Source organism: Lacerta agilis, chromosome 14 (assembly GCF_009819535.1).
Source record: "Lacerta agilis isolate rLacAgi1 chromosome 14, rLacAgi1.pri, whole genome shotgun sequence".
NCBI classification, from domain to species: Eukaryota; Metazoa; Chordata; class Lepidosauria; order Squamata; family Lacertidae; genus Lacerta; species Lacerta agilis.
In genome coordinates, this window is record NC_046325.1 from 35,982,606 (window position 1) to 35,997,165 (window position 14,560).

The 14,560-nt window shown below is 48.0% G+C and overlaps 1 protein-coding gene across 1 annotated transcript in view; it reads right to left on the reverse strand.

The window, feature by feature from the left end:
• Positions 1-14,560, reverse strand: part of SHANK1 (SH3 and multiple ankyrin repeat domains 1) — a 109,836-nt gene that overhangs the window by 29,649 nt on the left and 65,627 nt on the right.

A 14,560-nucleotide genomic window follows, 5' to 3' on the forward strand; every position in this document is an offset into this window, starting at 1 on the left:
GGCCATGGCTCCGCCGCCGCCGTTGATCCCAGGCCCCCAGTCGCCGCTGCCGCCGCCGTGGGGCCCAGCCACATTCTAGGGGCGCGCGGTGGGATGGGGAGGCGGGCGGGGGGCGCAATAGCGGCAGTAGCGGCAGCAGCAGCAGCGGCGGCGACGGCGGCGGCGGCGGGAGGGCTGCACCATACTCACATCATGGCACCGCGGGAAGGAAGCAAGTAAGGAAGCAAGGAGAGGACGGCGACGACGACGGAGCAGGAGGAGAAGAAGAGCGGGGGGCTGGCGGGCTGGCTGGCAGGCCGGCCTGCCGGCCTTGTTCATTGGCAGCAGGAGCTGAGTCCAACGCCGCCGCCGCCGGAGCGAGCGGGAGAGCGCACGCCGACCAGCCGGCACGCTTGCTTAACCCCTTGCGCACAGGAGCACCCGGCGATGCCGCGGCACTGCAGGAAGCGGGCAGGCCGGCCGGATGGCTGGCTGGCTGGCCCAGCTGGCTCACCCTCTCGGTCGGTCGTGGGTAGCGGCGAGAGGGAGCCCCGCGCCTCTGAGCATGTGCAGAGCGCCTGGCGCGGAGTAGCCGCGAGCAGAGCGCACGTGCACCCGACACACACACACACACGAGAGAGAGAGAGAGGCACGAGTTCGGGCACCTCTCTTTTCAGAAAGTAAAGATGCAAGAGGCATGATGCTCATGGTCTTCCCCCTCCCACCACAAACGCACCCCCCCAAGACAAATCCTTCCTCAATTAAGACTGTTTTGCGCTCTACCTGATCAATTGGAAAGCAGCACCCTATGACAACAGAGGAGGCAGGACAGAGGAGCCAAAGGGCCCTTCTTCACCCCAACACCTCATTCATGTTTTTTGTTACTCCATGCCACAAGAAGTAGCGAGGGCCGCTATCTTAGATGGCCATAAAAGGGGATTAGACAAAGTTACAGAGGATGAGACTATCCGTGGCTATTGGCTACGGTGGTTAAAGGAAGAAGCCTCTATCTGCTGGGGGTGGCGGCAATAAGCATGTTCTGCTTGTGGGTTTTCCAGAGGCATCTGGCTGGCTATTATGGGAAACAGGATGCTAGACTGAATGTCCTTTCCGTAGTCAAAACCAGCAGGGCTTGTTCTGTATGAGAGGATATACCCTGTGGAAATAGAAGCCAACATGCCAGCTACAGTTGCCTTTCCACTCTGTAACAAAACTGCATTTTAGGTCTACAGTAGGCAATGGCTCGCTTTCTGAACAGCTGGCTCCATCTCTCTGGAAAGAGCTCCCTTATGATCCCCTCTCTCACTTGAGTCCTCCTGTCAAAAGGCTCTGGGATCACTGTATAAATAGGTTTCCTCACCCCCAACAGTAGGACTTTTTAGCACTGGATGAGGGATCCCTATAGGAACAGCCCCAGGAGGAAATGGATTTGCCTTTGGAATTGGGGCAGCTGATTGGAGAAGGGAATCTTTATCTAGTCCCCTGCTCCTGGTGCCATAGCTGCATTTGGGGCTAGGCAACTCTCTTAAGCAGTGGCACCAGTACCAGCTGCAGCTCCACCTCGGTATTCAGGGAAGAAGGGAACCTTGAATAGAAAATCAGCAATGAGTTGGACAGGGTCACCCCGAATGCATGAATGGCTCCATTGCCGCCATGTTTTCAGCAAGCAAGGTTTCGACAGCTGCTTTTTCATTCGTGAACACCAGAGCCCATCACAGTCCCAAATCCCTTTACACATTACATTCCGCATAGTTCCTGCATATACATCACAGGGTGCACCTGAATTCACCCTTACTGTACTTCAGAGTACGTGTGCTCAGGATAAAGCTACAAGTACCAGTGATTTCTATGGGATTTGCCTCCAGGCAAAAATGTACATAGAACCACACACAGAGACTTTATAGCTTAATTCTGTGCAGCATAATTTGGCAGTGAATACAATTTTGGTGAGTGAGCGTTACTTCCAAGTAAATAGCACACAGCGTTGGTGCCCTGAAAAAGTTTACTTGGGAGTTTGCTGTGCAGAATTCAGAGGAGCTTATAAATTAACCTTTGCAGGTAAGGTTGTGCTTTATCTTCCCAACCATCACACAACTCTTCTCTGTACCATCCTTCAAGTTGCAGAACAGCACCGTCGCCCCACCCGCCCGCCATCTTTCTCTCACAGACATGTAAAATAAGCTAGTATTCTTCATGTTCGGCTAGTCATATTTGCATTTGCACACTCACACATACAAGCAGATTGCTTGTAAAGAGCAATCGTCCTGCTCACCTTAAAGAATTTCCTCTAGGAAATTTCCGTGAAGGTGTTCCTTTTACAAAAAAAGTGGTTCTTTTTATAAAGGTCACAAATGTCAAACACAGGCGCCTACAAACAAGATAATAACTTACACAGATATATTTGCAAGGCTGCACAATATTTCATACGGTACTTGCATGGTAGGCTACACAGATAGTTGCTTGGGGGGGGTGTCCCCAGAACAAGGGAAAGGATATCTTCCTCTGGAGCGCATAGAAGTCTTTGACAAATGAAATGGCAGACATTTATCAATAAGCAAGGCTAAACTTCAATGCAAAGGCTTTGAGCCACCAAGAGCCTCAACATATGTCACTGAAAGCAGCCCCACATGTCCCACCCCCACCCCCAATTGGCAGAAGTTCACTCAAGTAGCTGTGCTGTAGATCAGACAAATTAGATACTTTTCAATGCTTCTTGTCATATATATTTTTTAAAATAAAAGCACACATTCCTATAGCCACAAAAGTTGATTGGGGGAGGGAGGAGATACTATTTTTCAGACTGCTGGTATGTACAGGGACATGATACTGATATGTATACAAACGGCACATTGTCACAAGGTCAGTAATGTTTAAACAATCTCGATAAGGTCACACACACACACACACACTGAACTAGAGTGACACATTACCTGTGGTGATATTTGTCTCATCAGATGGGGGCAAACTGCATGTTACTTGCAGATGCAAGTAATAAAGCATTAAGAGTTGTTGTTTTTTTTTAAAGAAAGAAAAGAAAAAAGAAAAGAAAAGCAGCTTTGGGAGGGGCCCGTTTTGAGAAGAGAAGCAGTGTGTGTGGGGTGTGTGTGTGTGTGATTAACCCTTCCTCCTCTGGACATTTTACTTCTCTTTAATCTCTCTCATCCTGCCCACCCAGCCAAGGCTGCTTTCCCCTCTGCAGTATTTCAGCTGCAGGTTTGCCCTCATAAATTCGGAGCCTACCGTTAAGCAGTGGCTAAAGGTGATTCACAAGAGGTCAGCATGAAGGGGAAACTACTGTAACTGCCTATTTCTGACACAATACAGAAGGTGGGAGCAACTGCTGCCGCAGTATAAAACTAAAACTATTCTGCCCCCTGGGCAGGATAAATGGGACAAAACGTCAAGTGTGCATAAGCTCTCAGTCTTTCTCTCCCACATGGGCACACAACGTTCAGTAACTTGGCACGCACAGCGGCGAAGTAACAATGCACAGCTCTTTGCAAGGTACAGTGTGCAAACTCTCTAAAACTAACAGCCTTCTCCTTCAAACACACACTTCCCCGCAACGATTGCACCTGCCTTCTCATGACTTACGCTTCTTAGTTCTTCGGAGTCAAGAGATTTATCTCCCCCATTGGTGGGTGAACCTTGTCCTGCACTAGCAAACAAGTCTCCCACTTCAAATTTTATTCCTGTTACAGAAGCAGGTCAGTACACAGGTGAAGTGAAATGGGTCACAACAGGGAAGGGGAGAGATGTGCGCTGATTACCGGTATTTCCCTGCCACAAAAGCACTCCCGTTACACACTGCCCATCCTGGCTGGTCTAACACCCACTCCACTCACCCAGTCACATCTGTCCCCATGGTGCTGCCCAACTGGTTCACATGGCTGCTGGCATCCTGGCACGACCCATCTTCTCTGTCTGGCTGCAGGCAAAGACCACTGTCCCAGGGGGTTCTGGGCCTATCCAGCCACTTGGCACCAAGAACCCTAAGCAGGAATCGTGCGAGCCCCGTGGTGGGAAGAAGGAAGGGCGAGCTTCTGCACGGGCGAGCAGACCCTCCACGCCGGCACCTCGGCCAAGAGCTCCGGATCAAGCGCTCCCGCTTCCAGATTCAAAGCCAGCCCAGTTTCGGATGCACTGCCTGCCTTCTGAGCTCAAGGACATTTGCCGACAGAAAGAAACACAGCGCAGTGCGAATCGGAGCATCAGCGGCACACAAGCTCGGAATAACTGGGTCCGCTGGGGAGGGAGAGCCAAATGGAAGGATCCAGGGCGACGGGGAAGGGTGGGGCAGAGCTCAGGTTGAACTGTGGAGGACAGTGGTTTGAGATCGAGGGTTGGTGCTGTGTAGCACCAACACGGTACTTGTATTGGAATAATCTTTGCTCAATCTTGAAATGATATATTGGTAAAGTAATATGTGAAATCTTATGAATAAGGAATAGAAACATAGTGGTTGATGTCAGCGTCATTTTTTTTTGTTAGTTTGTTTTGCTTAACTTGGTTTAATGGGGAGATGAATTAGGGAAGTCTAAAGTTAATATTTAATACAGCCTTTTCTTTGTATACAAAGGCTAAAATATAACACATATATTTATCTATTAGTTAGTATTGTAATAAGGTATAATTGTAAAAGAAGAATTTGAACGATGTAGGTATATTTTTGTCTATCTAATTTGCTTGTTTGTTTTAATTTAAATGTATGAATGCATAGTAGTATGTATGTGTGAATGTTGGTTGGTGGTTTTGGTTGTTGTTAAAAATTTAATAAAAAGATATTTTAAAAAAGAGAGATTGAGGGTCACAGACAGGAGCCCGAGGGACAGAACAGAGGAAGGGAGCCAGTCATGCACATAAAAACCCCATCAGAACACTGAGATGTTCCCTGTGGCATGTGGGTCACAAAGGAGGGCAGAACTGCCAGTCCTGGGAATGGCTGGGGTTGTGGGGGAGGAGATCAGAATTTCAGAGGCAAGTGGGGACATGGATCAGAATTTGGGGCATATCAGTACAGTAAAGAGGAGAGTTGAGGAACACAGGGCTTGGAAACTAGAGTAGGGGATGTGAGTTGACTCTACAGTAATGATATTAGCTTTGGGGTAAAACAAAACGGTTTCAGGCAGGAGAGCAGGAAGGCTCCAGCAAAGTGACAAGCTTCATTTGTAGTTGTTCACCTTAGCACTTTTTCTTTGTTGTTGTTGTTGTTTATGGAGCCAGGAGAGGGTGAATGAAAGTGGAGGTCAGTCCATTAGGGCGAATGGAGCCCTGACCTACCAACCTCAGCCAGCTGCCTCTTTCCTTACAGCCAGTCTAGGGGGTGGCTCTGCCTGCTGTTGGGTCTGGCTCCACCTACTGTTGGTCTTAGTTCTTAGTCTGCATGGGCACAAACCATTGTTGGTGAAAGAGGGTGAATGGGCATGAGAGTGAGCGAAGAAGCCTGTCATCCCAATGCCAGAATTGTAGAGGTAGTGTACATGGTGGTGGTGGTGGTGGGGGTTACACTAAGTCATAGAAGATGGGTGTATCACCAATTTATGTTGGAAATGTGAAGAGATTGAAGGGACATTTATACACATGTGGTGGGGTTGCAAGAAAGCCAAGGAGTATTGGGAGGTGATATACTCAGAACTAAAAAAGATGTTAAGGGTTCCAAGAAACCATAGATGTTCTTATTGAGTATAGCAGAGGGGCAAATACCCCAAAAAGTACTCAGTCTTTTCTTCTACGCAATAACAGTGGCCAGAATAATTTATGTCAAAAGGCGGGAGGACAAAAATAGTCCCGCAAAAATAGACTGGCAGATTAAGCTAATAGAGTATGTGGAGCTAGCAATGTTGACTGCAAAGGTAAGAAATCAAGATGAGTCGGATATAAAAGAAGAGTGGGAATACTTTGGTGAATATTTAAAGAAATATAACAATCAGATAAGCTTCTAAGTGGGGTTAGATATATGAGCAGCAGTTAAAACAAGCAGAAGAGGGGTGGTAATTAAGGAGATGCATCTTAACAAGGATGATATAAGACCCCACAGAGGGATGTGTGTGGAAGTCAAAGAGTGTAAGATAAACGATGACAATTGTATAACTTATGTATTAAGATATGTGTTGTTGTTTTTTAAAAGATTGGTGTATCAATTAGGAACAGGGGCAAACTACATGTTACACACAAAAGTGTGTTAACTATAGGCCAGTGACCCTTAAGAAACTGTGCTTGATATCAGGGAAGTGGTAGCAAGGAAGCCTCGTGGTGCAATGGGTCAGTGTGCCTGGCTGTTCACCAGAAGGTTGCTGGTTTGAGCCCATCCAGGGGTGGCTGTGAGCATGATTCCTACATTGCAGGAGGTTGGACTAGATGACCCTGGGGGGTCCCTTTAACTCTACAATTCTATGAATTCTAAGGTGAGGAAGAATGAGAGATGGTGCTTAATCCTCTCCCCCACCTGCTGTTTTCAAATTCTCATTTTTCCTCCCTGTGGGGTTTTAAATGTGTGGTTTGCCCTTGCCAGGTTCTAAGAATGGACTACTTTAGTCAGCTTTTAAGTTTTCAGTTTAAGACGTGCCCAGAGAGGACTTAAGAAATCTTGAGTCTACATCAGACTTTTAATCTACCTGGGAAGTCTGCCACCTCTTGTCAGTTCTTTTTATTCATGGGCTGACAAGAGGCCTGTAAACTGAGACAGCGGTAATATGTACGAGATTTAAGAAGCCTAGGCTGGGGAGCTACAGACAGAGTGCAGTAACCATTTGGAGCTGCAGGGACTGGGAAATGGTCGTGGGGCCTGGAAGCAGGTTAGTGGGCGGCAATCGCCTGCTCCACCAGGCCTTTGAGTTGGCACATCAAGGCCTGCTCCAGATTTGAGGGGGTCCTCAGCACAGTGCCCTTGGGGGGGGGTCTTCTCCCATGCCTGTGAGCCTCCCACTAAACAGACCCTGTGGTGTGGCATCGGACAGCACTGGTTTCAGTTTTCCCACAATGCCCCAAAGAGCCAAGCTGAGTGTAACTCCAGGGTATTGTGGGAAATTAAAATGGCTCCTTGTAGCTGCCGCCTGTTGGGTGAGCAGGGGGAGGGGGTTTAAGCCAGGAATCAGTGCCAGTGGGTCGCACCAGACTTTTGGAACCAGGCAGTTGCCTGAGGGTGCCAAGTGCTGCTACCAGCCCAGTTGGATGAGGGGAAAGAGACCTGAATTGCAGACCCTCCAAGTGTCCCTTTTTTCCAAAGACAGTCCCGGATTTCTAGAAGCCGTCCCAGTTTCTGGTTTGATCCCAGAATGTCCCGCTTTTCCTTAGGAAGTCGCTATTTTCATCAGAGAAATGTTGGAGGGTATGGAGTTATCCGAGCCATCTGAAGGCAGCCCTGTATAGGGAAGTTTTCGATGTTTAATGTTTCATTAAGTTTTTATATATGTTGGAAGCCACCCAGAGTGGCTGAAGAAACCCAGTCAGATGGGTAGAGTACAAATAGTAAAATCATCATCATTATTATTTTATTATGGAATAGGGCATCCCTATTTTCATCGGAGAAATGTTGGAGGGTATGGAGTGAGCAGAGTGGGTTATATTAGTTCAGGCTGCCGGTAGGCAATCACATTTTAAAAGCTCTAAAATAGGGATATCCAACTCCCAAGAGATTGCGATCTACTTCCGGAAAAAGTAGGTGGCGGGACTGGCAAGCCAAAGTTGTTGATTTTTTTTAGGGTGGCTTTTTTGGGGGGGAAGCAAAAGTTGCTGAGCTTATTTGAGGGGGGTGTGCTTTTTTGGGGAGGGGGCACGCGCCATAACTCCGTCTTCCGTTTTTGCAATCGTGCGAGATTAAAGGACAAAGCGAGGGGGCAGGGCCGGGTGCTCTTTTTCCCCCACGGAGGAAAATGAGCCCGTGATCGACCGCGATCAACTGCTGTCACCCGGGGATCGACCTGTCGATCGCCTCTGACCGGTTGGACATCCCTGCTCTACAACATAGGTGGGCGACCTCAAGTCCAGGGGTCAAATGTGGACCTTCAGGCCTCTCTTAGCTGGCCGATGGAATTATTCTGCAGGCTGCAAACACACCCTCCTCAAATCACTCCCTTCAGTGGCGGACTCTGGGATCTCAAAGTTCAGTGGCACCCTGTGCAATGCCAAAATTCAGTCCCCCTGCCTTCTCAAGCTCCATTCTAAATCATAGTTGTGGTGCCCCCTGTGGCGATTCTGCAGATCTGCACCCAGCGCAACTGAACCAGCCGTGCTCCCCTAAATTCGCCCCTGCTCCCCTCACAGGCCCTGCTTTGCATCGCTAGTGTTTTTGCCTGGTTGGAATATGTCATTGAACTCTGATGGTGCCCCTTCCTTGCCTGGATGGAGGATATACTACAAGGGTGTGTCAGTGTGTGTAGAAACCAGCCTACTGTATGAAGGTTGCTCAGAAGGGAAGACTGCCCTCAGGCTGAAAAAAGATGTTTCCCTGCTCCTGCCCTACAGCGTTAATAATAATAATAATAATAATAATAATAATAATAATAATTTATACCCCGCCCATCTGGCTGGGTCTCAAAGAAAACTAAAACTCCCTAGAAGTTCCACAAAACCCAAAAGTTAGCACCTGAGGAAGTACGGAGAGATGACGTGTTTTCAATATAGGTGTTTTCCCAGGTTCAAACTCCTGCAAAAGCAGGGATGGGACACCTCAGGTGCATTGGCCAAATGTGCCCCTCTAGGCCTCTCTGTGTGCCCCCCCCCCCCCAGAAATCTTGCCCAGGCAACATCCCTCACTGGGCGGCTGTCAAACCACAAGACATCAGCGCAGGTGGGCCCTGCCACCGCCTGGGCCTCAACCACTGCCCTAGAGTGGCAGGTACTGGTTCTGGGCCTGCAGTTTTGCTCCTTTCAAGAACCGGGACTGGAAAAGAGGAGGAGACTGTGAAACTGCATACCCTCCGACAGTTCTCCAATGAAAATAGGGACAGCCTAAGGGAAATCAGGACATTCCAGGTTCAAACCAGAAACCGGGATGGGTTCTGTAAATCCGGGACTGCCCTTGGAAAATAGGGACACTTGGAAAGGTCTGCAATTGGGAATCCTGAGAATGCAGTAACTCCAACTGGAGCTGAGTATGGAGGCACAATGGGAGTGGTATCAACGTAGTGCATTTACAATATTTTTTAGGCTGCATTTAAGGGCAAAAGCTCTGAATGAGAGGATTGCAGACTCAGCCTGGCAGAATATGGAACATGGACATGGGCTGTGTATACACCATACATTTATAACACGTGGCTTCTCCCCCACACAAAAAAAATTAAAATCCTGGGAACCATAGTTCCCCCTCACAGAGCTACAATTCCCAGCTCCCTTAGCAAACTGCAGCCTGCAGGATTCTTTTGGGATGGGGTGGGTGGGGGAGGAAGTCATTTGCTGTGAATGTATGTATATGCAGCCTTAGGCCGAGAAAGCCCACTCCACAGAATGACCCTTGGGCAAGTCCCACTGTCTCAGTCCCCCACACACCTCCCAGGCTTCTTGAGAGGCTAATCAAGGTAAAGATAATAAAGCACATTGTGCACTGTGAGTGCCGACTAAATGATTCATGTAACTCGATCTGGAAGTGGTGGGTGCTACCATAATTAGTCTAATAAGAGAGCTGAAAAAATTGGGCTCCTCCTCCTCCAGATGCAGGAGACAGAAGCTCAGAGATATTTCGCCAGTGGCCCGACCAGTGGGAACTCGTGCATTTACGGGAGGCAGGGATGGAGAACCTGAGGCCTTCACAATGTCGCTGAACACAGGGCCGGCCCACCTGTGAGGCGAGGTGAGGTGGCAGCCTCAGGCGGCAGGGTCCACCGGGGCAGCAGATCTCTATCCCGCTCCCTCTTTGTTCCTGATATAGATCTTCCCTGACCCCCTTCTTTCCTGGTGGGGAGTGAGGGGAGGCCATTTCAGGTGCCGAAATGTCTTGGGCTGCCCCTGGTTAGGACAACAAGTCCCATTATCCCAGACCATGTCAGCTGGAGGGCCACAGATTTCCCACCCTTTTACTTAGAGGCAAAGGGAGACCTTTCTGCTTATTTTAGGAGCTGAAACAGCCTGGTCCTCCAGCTTTGTGGCTGCACAGGGTCTTGTGCCCAACGAAGCTGAAAACTTGAAGTAGCCGAGTTTTCTCAATATGTCAAATGCAGAACCAGGACAAGTTGCTTTACATTCTTGCCCCCAGATGTAACAAGAGTAGCTGCATCTGCCTAAATCAGCAGCTGAGCCAAAGTAGATGCGACATGAGCAGATCTGGGTGTTTAAAAGCTGTACCTGCCGTAACCGGGGAGGTTTAAGAAGCAAAAGGAGCGCATGGGAGAAATGGAAGTTCAGCTCGCGTTTCATTATGAAGCTCCCCAATTCACACTACCTGAAACATATGAGGACTGAAACACAGCTACCCTTCGAAATATGCACTTCTCTGAATTGTGTGATGCAGTTCTCCAAACAAATAACGTCTACAAAAAAATGTATTTTAAAGGTGAAATGTGCACAAAAAATGCATGTATTGGTGAAAAGAGAATACAAAGAAGCATTATATTAGGGGAAATCAGTTGCAAAAAGTGTACACTAGAGAAAACTGCAAGTGAAACTGTGTCAAGAAATGTTTCTGCTAAATGCTGGTGGATTTTCATGCTGCTGCAGATAGGAGGAAAATTGAAGACAGGAAAATGGGGGGAACCAAAATTGACAGATTCACCCATCCCTAGTGAGTACAGAGGGGTTCCAAGGAAGTAATCTGTAGCAGTGGCGGAGGGTTAGCTCTCCTCATTCCCACGACACTTTTCTTCCTTAAATCAGCCCCCCAACAGTTCTTTTTATGTGATTGTAGCAGATCCAGGTTTAGACACTCGGATCTGCCACCACATTTAGTTTGGCCCATTGGCGAGCCATCAGGACAGTTGGTGCTACATAGCAGTTAGAGCATGGGTAGGCAACCTAAGGCCTGGGGGCCAAATCCGGCCCAATCGCCTTCTAAATCCGGACTGTGGATGGTCCAGGAATCACTGTGTTTTTACATGAGTAGAATGTGTCCTTTTATTTAAAATGCATCTCTGGGTTATTTGTGGGGCATAGGAATTCATTCATTCCCCCAAAAAAATATAGTCTGGCCCCCCACAAGATCTGAGGGACAGTGGACCGGCCCCCTGCTGAACAAGTTTGCTAACCCCTGAGTTAGAACATCGCACTAGGCCTGAGGAGGCAGACCGGCTTCATGAGTCTTATGGGATGTGTGGCCTAGTGACTGGCTTACCTCACAAGATTGTTAGAAGGGCAAAATGTGTGCATAGGATGATGTTCTATGCTGCTCTGAGCTCCTTGAAGGAGGGGCAGGATGCAAGCGTAATGTGTCTCAGCATTAGCCCTCATCTAATGCAAGGAAGGTAACGGGAAGGTAAACGGCGTTTCCTTGCGCTGCTCTGGTTCGCCAGAAGCGGCTTAGTCATGCTGGCCACATGACCTGGAAGCTGTACGCTGGCTCCCTCGGCCAGTAATGCGAGATGAGCGCCGCAACCCCAGAGTCGGACACGACTGGACCTAATGGTCAGGGGTCCCTTTACCTTTAATGCAAGGATAGTACATTACTGTCTACATTACTGGGTTGATGTAAAGACTGCTGAGATGATTTAAGTGAGCGTTTTGAGCACTACAAAGCAGTAGTCTCTCTCTCTGAATATAATATAAAATAAATGTTATCACGTCATATCATAAAACATGTCTGCTGGATCAGGTCAAAGTAAAAAGGTAAAGGAGTCCTGGACGGTTCAGTCCAGTCAAAGGCGACACCATGACAGAAGCAGAGGGCATACAGAAACACCGTTTACCTTCCCGCTGCAGCATTACCTATTTATCTACTTGCACTGGCGTGCTTCTGAACTGCTAGGTTGGCAGGAGCTGGGACAGAGCAACGGGAGCTCACCCCGTCGCGGGGATTTGAACCGCCAACCTTCCGATCGGCAAGCCCAAGAGGCTCAGTGGTTTAGACCACAGCGCCAACCACGTCAATCAGGTCAGTGGCCCACTTGATCCAGCATCCTGACGAAATGCTTATAGTTACAGATAAGCAGTGTTTTTTTTCAGGGGGGTCCTCAAGGGTACACAGTACTGGCACCTCTTTTTGTTGTTGTTGTTGTTGTTGCTGCTGCTGTTGTTATTAAAAAGTGTGGCATTTACTGTAACAACTTCAAGGTGATTACTGCCACCTATTTTTCTAGGAAAAAAGCACTGCAGATATGTACTGTATTACTATTTGACTTGGGGAGTACAAAAGAAAAATAGGAAAATCCTTTAGATTTTTAGCTTCTGGGAAGTGTTTTTTTCCTTCTCCAACCCGTAAGGCATCTAGCCATAGAAATATGCTTTCTACCACTCCCACCGCTACTAGTACTACCACTAAAACAAGTTATTATAACTTAAAAAGACATCGTTATCCATTATGGGAATACATGTATGCTACTCCTGGCTTTATAATGCATTCTTTCCATCCATACGGGGCCTCAGCAGTTTCTTAGTAAATGTTATTCTCTTTGACAGGCACGCACACGTTACCCATAATACAACATGTTTCAAGCCAAGGCAGGTAAAGCAAAATCAGCTTAACCGTCCAATGGGAATCAGGAAACAAAACCTTTAATCACAGTCACTTAGGACTCGCTGCCTTGAATGAAGTGGATTCTCGTCCACCTAAAGCCTGTGTCATAATAAATCTGATGGTCTTTAAGGCTAACCCTTTTTGGCTTTAGGGCCCCATTCATCTTGGCCAATCCTCCAGGGGCCAAGTGACAGCACTGGGTTTGGCCCAAAGGGGTGCGGCTACCCCGCAATCTCTCACATGCACACTGAACAGCTTGGATAGCTCAGTTGGTTAGAGTGAGGCGCTGATAACGCCAAGGTTGCAGGTTCGAACCCCGCATGGGACAGCTGCAAATTCCTGCATTGCAGGGGCTTGGACTAGATGATCCTCAGGGTCCCTTCCAATGACAATTCTACGATTCCATAGCAGTCCTCAGGTGATTCATTCAGTGGGGGTCTTACTGCTATCTTTTTGCTAATTAAATTATCAATCTGTTGAGCGGGGGGGGGGGGAGGTAGTTTCCATTCACATAAGTGTGCGGAGTTTCCACCCACCTCAGCTCTGTCTCTGCTTCATTTGGTTTTTCCTTTTGCTGCTGTCACCAAAATTTGCAAGAGGGGCTTTGGGGCAGCGGTGGATCACAAGCCACTGAACTGGGGGTTAGCAACTCCTGTTTTAAAGTGCCCTAGTACTCTTGGTTGCTGCAGCAGACAAACATGACTGCCCCTTAAACTTGTGTGTAGAAAGCAGTCATAGAATCGTGGAATTGGAAGGGATCCCAAGGGTCATCTAGTCCAACCCCAGGCAAGGCATGAATCTCAGCTAAAGCATCCATCACAGTTGGCCTTCCAATCATCCAACCTCTGCTTAAAAACCCCAAGGGAAGGAGAGTCCACAACCTCCTGTGGGTGACAGTTCTACTGTCAAACAACTCCTTCTCGTCTTCTTTGGCACGAGGTTCACACTTTATCACATCCCACCTTTGACTTGAAATCACCGCGAAGCCTTCAAAGACTCCTGACAGAACCACCAGGCTGCAAAGGATGAGACAACCATCCAATCCATTCTTATTACATGCACTAGTGCCCCTCCTGTGCGTTCCCGCTTTACTCTCAATAATTCAGACTCTTGAATGCCGTGCCGTAAGCCAGTGATGGCCAAACTTGGCCCTCCAGCTTTTTTGGGGTGACTACAATTCCCATCATCCCTGACCACTGGTCCTGTTAGCTAGGGATGATGGGAGTTGTAGTCCCAAAACAGCTGGAGGGCCAAGTTTGGCCATCACTGCTGTAAGCAGTCAGCCAGAGTAAACCGAACACATCACACCATGATGCCTGTCGAGCACATCACTACGTGACTCAAGCAAATGAGCCAAGCCACACGCTACAGAGGAACGTAATAAGCAGATCGATACCTGTTCCTTCTCCACTCCCAAACACAGTTATATACCAAGTATGAAGCAAATCCTATTCACAGTGCAATGCCATGCCCTATTACTCAGAAGTCTCACTGTGTTCAACAGGGCTTGCTCTCAGGTGACTGAGAATAGGTTGCAATCTCACTAAACCTTCCTAAAAGTAGTAGTTCTTCTTCTTCTTCTTCTTCTTCTTCTTCTTCTTCTTCTTCTTCTTCTTCTTCTTCTTCTTCTTCTTCTTCTAGTGTGTGAGCTTCAGCAGTCTCAAGCCACAGAGGAAATACTAAAGACACCCCCCGCTCCACCAATTTCACTGTGGGCTCCCGCAGTCGACCTATTTATTGAGCATTCATCTTGATTTGCTTTCACAAATCTTATATAGAGGTTAGATTATATCTGGTCTGTTTTGAGTACAGGTATTCGTTCCAATCTGCCTGCAGGATGTTTGCGCACCTCTGTGAATCACGTGTTCATCTCACACTTTCCAATGCCACTCTCCTAGGCGGAAAACGTCTGTTTCTTTTTCAAAGTGGATTTGTTGTGCTGGGGCGACAACAGAGTGCTTAAATCCACTTTAACTGCATCAA